We start from the raw sequence: 7,975 nt of genomic DNA, 5'->3' as shown, positions 1-7,975 counted from the left end.
TCAGGCCCCTGTCACCACCGGAGCTCTGTTACAGCAGCCGCGGGAGCCTAACGCAGAGAGCTTCACCTGGACACCGCGGGGCTCCAGCCCTGTGACGACCCCAGAGTCTCCACTAAAGACCACCCAGCACCGTCCAGGACGGAGAGCAGATCCGGGCCCTCCCTGCCCTGATTTGATTTCACTTGATTTATTTTTGTCTTTTTATGGTTGCCCCCACGGCACATGGAGGTTCCCAGGCTAGGGGTCTTGAATTGGAGCTGTAGCTGCCAGCCTACACCACAGCCACAGCAACATGGGATCCCACCCACATCTGCCACCTACACCACAGCTCACGGCAACGCCAGATCCTTCACCCCCTGAGCAAGGCCAGGGATCAAACCTGCGTCCCCATGGATAAAACCTGCGTCCCCATGGATACTAGTCGGGTTCATCACCGTTGAGCCATGACAGGAAATCCCCCGTCTCTATTTTAGGGTCGGGTATGCAGCCCACAGCCCTCCTGCAGGAAGGATGCCCCGTAACCCCGGGCCTGTCTTCGCAGCAAGCCCAGGCCCCGTGCGGCTCTCCTGCCCTCTGCTCTGCGGGCGGCTGGGGCCGCAGGGAGCCAGGGACGTGATGGGGTCGAGGCTGAGGAGCCGGAAATAGCAGAGGCTGCTGGAGGCAACAGCAGGGTCACGGAGTCAGGGCAGGATGCTTGGGGGGGGGGTCCAGAAGGAGCCAGGCCAGACCGCCAGCCGCATCCAGGCCTCCCCCGACCTCTACCCCCTCCCCCTCCCCCTCCCCCAGGGGACCCTCTCAGTCACGCCAGCCCCTTGCTGTTCACCAAAAGCCAGGTTAGGGCACGTGACCCAAAGGTGACCCCCCACCCCCACTCTGCCGTCGCCCACCCCGAGCTTCCTCACCGAACCAGATCACCCCTCCCTCGTGGTGCTGGGGAGGCCCGAGCCGGCCCAGAGCTGCCCCCACACCAGCTCAGGGCAAGGAGATGACCGGAGTGGGGCAGCGATGCCCCCACCTCCCTCACCGAGATGCCCAACCCCCCCAGGGTGTCCCCCAGGTGCCCCCCAAGCCTGGGACCTTGAAGTCCATGCCTGGCCCCACTGCTTCTTTCCCAATAAACTCTGCCTGCAGCTCCCAGCCTTGTCTGTCCCTGCCCACCCCCCCGATGAGTTTCCTCAGCCCCTGGAACATTCAGGAACGCAATCCAGGAAGCAGCCGCTCACTGCCAGCCCCCTGCCAGGCCCGAAGCTCCAAGAGGGTGGCCGTGGGCCTTTGGGGATGTCTTCTTGCCGGGGCCAGGGCCGGGGCAGGCAGGACACACAGTAGGACTTCAGGAAGCCCTGGTGCCCGGAATGAGGGCCTCCACAGCCGCTGCTGGGCGGAGTCCCCCATGTCTCCCAGCAGCCTGGCGAGCTGAGCACCGCTTCCGGCTCATCCACAGTGGAGAAGAAAGGCAGGGAGCGGACGGCCTCGGCCCCGGGCCCTGAGGCTCCTCCAGAGTGGGGCCAGGTGTCCAGGCACCGTGGGGTGGCCCCAGCACGATGCCCACCTTGCCGGCCTGCCCAGGGAGGAGGCGCACAGGCAGGAGAAACCAGGCAACCTTCTCACCACCCAGAGCCCGTGCCTCCACCGCCTCCACAGGGCAGCGCTTCTCAAGCCTGGGGTCTGAGGAGCCCCGGGTCCCTGGGGTGCTGTCGGCGCTGCTCCACAGTGACGGGAAGGGCTGGGGAGCAGAACTCTTTCTCTTGGGACTTCGCAGAGCCTTGAGGCTCCACTCTGGCCCTTGGAGGGAACCGTAGGCGGAACTTCCCCAAGTGTCCGGCCATGAGGGGTTTGGCTCTTGGCAGAAGTCTGGTTCCCCGCTAGAGACCGGGCGGCCTGGGCTTTACACCTCCCTGGAGCGGCCTCAAATCCCTCTCCATTCCCTTCTGGCCGGGGTCCTCTCTGAACCTCAGATTCCTCCCCTGTCCCTCGAGAAAGCCACCCCCAGGTCCCCGCGGCAGGAGTCCTGGGTGGAGCACCTGGTTGCAACCTGCCCTCGGAGGCTGGGGCAGCTTTTCGGCCCTACTGGGAGAGGGGCCGAGAGCCCGGGCCGCCCACCCCCTCCCCGGGCAGCCTGTCGGGCAGCGTTTTCTAAACCAGACTCTTCCCCGCCTCGCGTGGAAGGAGGCGTTTCGATGCCCCACGTGGAGGCTCTGTGACTGTTCCATCACCTTGAGTCCCTACCACCCCTGCCAAACTGGACCCATCAGGACCAAGAACCAGGAGGGCTGCACTCCCTCCCCGGACCGGGCTCAGGACCCCGACACGCTGTTCCAGGGCTGCGTGGGCCGGCTGAGGGGCAGGGCGACCGTCCTTTCCACGGTGCTGGAAGCGCTTGCTTTGTCCTCTGGCAGGAGTGTTTTCCGGATTCCAACCGGAAGGATGAGAGCCCACGACCCAGGGGTCACAGCCCGGCAGCCGTTCGGGAGGAGCCCAGATGCCCAGCCAGGGGCCATGGGGGTGGACGCCACGCAGGCAGGCTGGGCTGGGACGGGGGCTGCAGGGCTGACCGTGGCCCTGTGAGGAGCCGGGGGCCGAGCACCCAGCACAGGGGCCCAGACAAGGTGCGAGGCAGTGACTGGTTTAAACAGGCATCTCACACTCCTGCAACCCAGGCCTGGGCGGGCACAGGGACAGGCATTTATGGCCCCATCCCGTCCTCCCTGTCTCTCCAGCCACGGGCAGGACGCCTGGAAGGTGGACGCCCTCCCTCTTCTGTCCACAATCGGCTGCAGGAGCGAGGCTGCCTCTGGAGTCTGTGAGCAGAGCCAGGCAGCCGAGCGGCCCAAGAAACTTCTGGAGTGGAGGTGGGCCGGCTGCTAGGAACCTTAAATATGGCATCTAAGTTTCAGGATGAAAATAAAGAGCCATGAGGGGCGAGCAGCAAGTCTAGCCTGTCAGCAAAGGGACAGAGCGTTGAGTTGATGTATGCAATCCTGGCCACGGAGAGGCAGGACAAGGAAGAGCAAGAACCTAAGAGAGAGACGGAGGAAGCCCTGTGTCTGCATCCCGCCTGGTCCCCCAGCCCTGAGGCTGCCCCCCGCCCAACCGGCCCCAAGGGCCTCGGGATGCTTGCAGGGAGCTGGTCTCGGGATATTTTTATCCCAGAGGAAGGGCAGCCCCGCGCTTGGTCCACGAGGCGCTTCCTGTCCACTGGGGCCATGGGGGCCAGGACCGAACCAAAGCACCCTGGAGGCCGGCCGGCCGGTCACGCAAGAAAGACCTCCGGCCAAACGGCAACCCTGGGAACGTGCGGTCCCCTCCTGCCTCCGCACGTCCGGGGGTCAGCGGTCACCTTATTAATAGCAACCCCTGAGGAGAGGCCTCACCCCTGGAGCGTCAGCGCCCTCCCCGCAGGCTTGGCCGAGCGGCCTGAGGGTGTCCCCCGGAGCAACGGCACAGGGGACATTGCCACCCTGCCCGAAGGCTCCGCAGACACTGCAGAGGAAAAAGCAGGTCTCAGAGAGCACATTTTTCCAGCTGTCCCTTCCCCACCATCAACGTTTCATAGCCAATGAAACAGCACCAAGTCTGTACCTGGGCAGAGCAACAGGCCCCATCCTCGGAAACACCGGAGGAGGCGGGCGGGGTCACCTGGGCCCATTAATGCACAGAGAAAAGTCTGGAAAGTGAGGCACCCTCTCCAGACCCGGTCCACCCTCCCCTGAAAGCAAACCTCTAGACAGAGTCCTCTGGTGCCAGGAAGAATTGTGAGAGATGCTGAAACGGAAGGAAAAAGGAAAAAAGAAAAAGAAAAAAAAAAGACTGCTGATCCTGCCCAGGGCGCTGGTGCCTCGAGGTCATCTCAAAGCTGTCTTACCATGGGAAACGGGCAAAAATGCAAAAAATGTGCCCACGGAAATGGCTGGTTGGTAAGAGGAGGGTTATTTTGCTCCTGTGTGGGTTTTGTGTTTTTCGTTTTTTGTTTTTGTCTTTTTAGGGCTGCACCTGCAGCACAGGGAGGTTCCCAGGCAAGGGGTCGAATCAGAGCTGCAGCTGCTGGCCTGCACCACAGCCCCAGCAACACGGGATCCAACCTTGTCTGTGACCTACACAGCTCACGGCAACACAGGATCCTCAACCCGCTGAGCGAGACCAGGGATCGAACCCGCGTCCTCACAGATACGAGTTGGGTTCGTTTCTGCTGAGCCATGACAGGAACTCCTCCTGTGTGGTTTTAAATGCACATGCATAGAATAGGTGTTCTGTAATGAGAAAAGATGGACTTTTGAAAGAACCAGCACTAGAAAGTGTCCAGGCTACACCTCGATAGAGATTTTCGGCGCCGGGCACCTGTCAGGCACCCCACAGGTCCGATGCTTCCCCACGCAGCCCGCAGCACCTCTGAGTCTCCTGTGCCATCGGGGCCCAGGAGCCTGGGCTCCAGACCCCACTGTGTGTGCTGCTCTGGGGGCACCCCGTTCAGGCATCCTGGAAACGCCCGGAGCCCCGGTTTCTCCACGTGGAAAATGGGACCTTGAAGCCACCCCCACAGAGCCCTCCCTGCGAGCGGTGCCCTGAGCCCCAGCCCCAGCGGGGAGGAACCTGGGCTCATTCCCAAGGCCGCAGAGAGCCAGACTGAGCGAGGAAGGCCGGCTGTGCGTGCGGGGCTGAGCTGAGCTTTAGAGGGGAGGTGCGGGCCCTTCCCCAGCGGCTCCATCAGCAGCTCATCAGCAGCCGGGGGACCCTGAGAGGTGCAAGCCCGCCCCCTGGTGGAGGACAGGGCCCAGTTCCCCACCCACCAAGGGCTGCCTGGCAGCACAGGACGCCCAAGCCTGGGGCGCCCCTCTTCGAGGAGAGCAAAGACAAGCAAGGGGCAGGAACCCACAGCCCGGAGGGCGACCCATAGGCCATGCCAAGGCCAGCGGAACAAGAGCCTGTGGCCAGGGACATCTCAGGTGGCCGATTCCAAAGGCCCCCGTGTGGTGCGATGGCTCTTAGCCGTGGCCTAAGGCTGACCCCCTGAGACCCAGCGGCCACTGTGGAAGTCTCGTGACAGCCCCTGGAGGTTCCAGGGTCACCAAGGCCTTCCGTTCCAAAAGGCAACAAGTCCTCGGGGCTTGTCGCCGTTCCTGGGAATGTCACAGCTTCCGCCTCCCAGCCGAAACTGGAAAGGCCTTGGGGGCCAGCCAGGCAGCAGGCAGAGGCCTGTGCGCTGAAGGTAAGCGGGGCAGGGGCCAGGCTCCCGCACAGCCGCCACCATCCCCACTCATGTACCCCCAGGCCCTGCCAGTGAGCTGTGTCCTCATACAAGCCCTGCATCCGGATTTGGCTCTTGTGGCCCGACACCCCTCGCTCGGCAGGATGGGGCTGGGGTTGGGAAGAGCGTTTCCATGGAGCCCCCACCTCTGGCTCTGCCCTTCCCTGCAGGGGCCAAGAACCCCAAGCGGTAACAGCTGATGGAGCCAGGCCTGCCCCACAGACGGCTTCCTGGGACAGGGAGACGGCCATGCTGGGGGCCCAAACCGGCCTCAGACACCCTCCTGATGCCAGCATCTCTCCCCATCAGGTGCCAACTTCCCCAGAGGAAAAATCAAGCTCTCCAAAGCCACCTGTGCCTGCAGATAAGCGCACTGACTATTATTAAGGAAGATTATTCTGCTCCGAGCAATCGGATCACCGCCCGAAGTCACCCACACGGCGCTTGCTGGGTGCTTCCCGGGGCCAAAGCAGACCGAGGGACTGCTGGACGGGAGTGGGCCTGGGTTTGCGGAACCAACAAAGCTGTGCCCAGGGGGTGCCCCGGTGTGGCCAAGGACAGGGCCCTTCTGCCTCCTCTTCCTCTGCTTCCTTCCCTCCCCTGGGCCCTCCCTTCTCCCTCCCGCAGGGAGGAACCTGCACCCCACCCAGGAGCCAAGACGGATGACGAAAGGACTAAAGGACTTGCCCCCGGCCCCCAGGCCTCATTTTCCACAAACTCCACGGCCCCCCAGCAGGCTTTTCTTTAAAAAGGGGTTGGGGAAAGACTCCTCGGCTTTGTTCAACACTGAAACTGTTTGCTAAACAAGCCCACTCCCTTTTTGCCCACAAGGGGACCCCGGAGGACGCTTTGGCAGGTGCTGCTTCCTGGGCAGAAGGCGGGAGTCCTCTTCCCCATTCCCGGGGTTGCCAAATTCAGCAAACGGAAATCCAGGACAGTCTGGGAGAAATGACGAATGTGTCTCAGAATAAGCACATCCCATAAAATACTTGAGACATTTACTGTACCGGAGCTCTTCATTTATCTGGGGTTCCAATTTGTCTGCTGCCTCCCGGGTCCTTGCGCCTGGTCCTGTCAACCCTGGGGAGACATGGTAGCTGCACCCCCCGCCCCCAAGGCAGCCTGCCCCTCATCCTGCAAATCCTTCCCACACCCGTGTCCTACGGCCAAGCCCCCTGGGAGAGGTAGAGTCAGCCGCTCTCCACCCACAGCAAAGACAGGATGTCCAGACAGCGCGGCCACAAGGCTTCATGAGTGCGGATCCCTAGGCCTGACTACAGACCCCAGATGCAGACTCCACCCAGGAATCTGCATGTTGACACCAGATGGTCTGAAGTCACCCTGAAGCTTGAGAGGCCTCATCCGGGGCTCCTGAGAAGCCAGCTGCCCCTTTGCTTCAAGCCGGTGGGGCCAGGAGTTTGCAGACTCAAGAGACAAGTCCCACCTGGCCTAGCGACGATCAGGAGGTGACATCAGGGCCCCCCACACTATTTGAACGGAGTTCCCCACGCACCCAGAGGGTCCCAGGTGGTCCAAGGCAGGGCGGTTGTGCAGAAGCGCCGGCTGTGGAGCAGAACCATCCAGCATAAGCAGACCCTTGACCCTCACCCCACAGCCCGGCTCTAACCCCTTTGCTGCCCCATCGGAGGTGTGGTGTCCACACAACCACTTTGGCCTGTGTCTTCAGCTATCAAGTAGGTTGTGACGGCCCTTCCACGAGGGGATGCGAGTGTAATGGCAGGGCCTTAGTGCAGGGCCAGCAGGGCCTTGACACACACTGAGCGTGCCAGGCAGGGGGCAAGGGCAGGGCCCGTAGGAGCTGGTCCCTAGGGAGGAGTCCCAGCCGGGAAGGTCTGGGGCTACGGAGACTCGGCCACTGGGACGGCCTACGCAGGTGGACAGGGCAGTGACTGAGACAGGCAGATGCCCTTGGAGCTGCCCGCTGTCCTGAGAGGCTCTAGGGCGACACCTAGGCCTCACGCTTCACCCAGTCCCAGGTGGCTGCCTGCCTGTCTCCTGTTCAGGCCCGTGGCTCTTCTCTGCCACGATGCTCTGCAAAGTGAGCAGAGCTCTTCCATGGGCACCAGGCTAGCCCTTCACCTGTAACTAAAGGGCTGAACTGAAAATTCGCAAAGGAGGTCTGGAGAGCGGACCCCACTGGCCTCCCACAAGCCGTGTCCACCCCTGCCCGCTCAGCGTCCCTTGGCTGGACCCGCCGGCCACCTGTTGGGTCCACTGTCCTTCTGTGCTGTTCACGCACAGAACAAGACCCACATATATGCACACACCCCTTTTCGCGCCCGCGTGGTCTCTCCGAGGGCCGCCCCTGCCCGCAAGCGGCCCCGCGCACAAGAGCATCCCGCTCGGGGACGACGCGCCCGCAGCCGTGGGGACCGCCGCGTCATCGCCTCGGGCTGCGCCGCATGGCCCCACCGTCTGCACTGAGCCGACGGCCAGCACCCGAGACATCACATTTGAATCTTAAAACTCTAAGGAAACGGTGGACGGGAGCAGAAGCCACTTCCGCGCAGGCCCCGCAGTAGGAGTCAAAGCCTCGGTCGGAGGACAGCGCGGCGCCGGCCAAGGGCAGGCGCGGAAGCCGAGCGAAGCGGCCCCGAGCATGCGCGGAAGACGTTCGGCGGAGGCTGGGAGCATGCGCAGACTGCGCCCTGCGCGCCCCGGATCCCCGGGTACCCACAGTTCCAGGCGCAGGGCCGCGTCCGGAAGTTCGTG

At 63.1% G+C, this 7,975-nt stretch overlaps 1 long non-coding RNA gene across 1 annotated transcript; it reads right to left on the bottom strand.

The window, feature by feature from the left end:
* On the bottom strand, nt 6,224–7,613 carry LOC110256538. Its single transcript, XR_002338167.1, has 2 exons — nt 7,531–7,613; nt 6,224–6,805 (listed from the first exon to the last, which is right to left on the bottom strand). It is a non-coding gene; the product is annotated as an uncharacterized LOC110256538 (long non-coding RNA).

Source organism: Sus scrofa, chromosome 1, assembly GCF_000003025.6.
Source record: "Sus scrofa isolate TJ Tabasco breed Duroc chromosome 1, Sscrofa11.1, whole genome shotgun sequence".
In the NCBI taxonomy this organism is placed as follows: domain Eukaryota; kingdom Metazoa; phylum Chordata; class Mammalia; order Artiodactyla; family Suidae; genus Sus; species Sus scrofa.
This window is presented reverse-complemented; position numbering and strand designations above follow the sequence as displayed.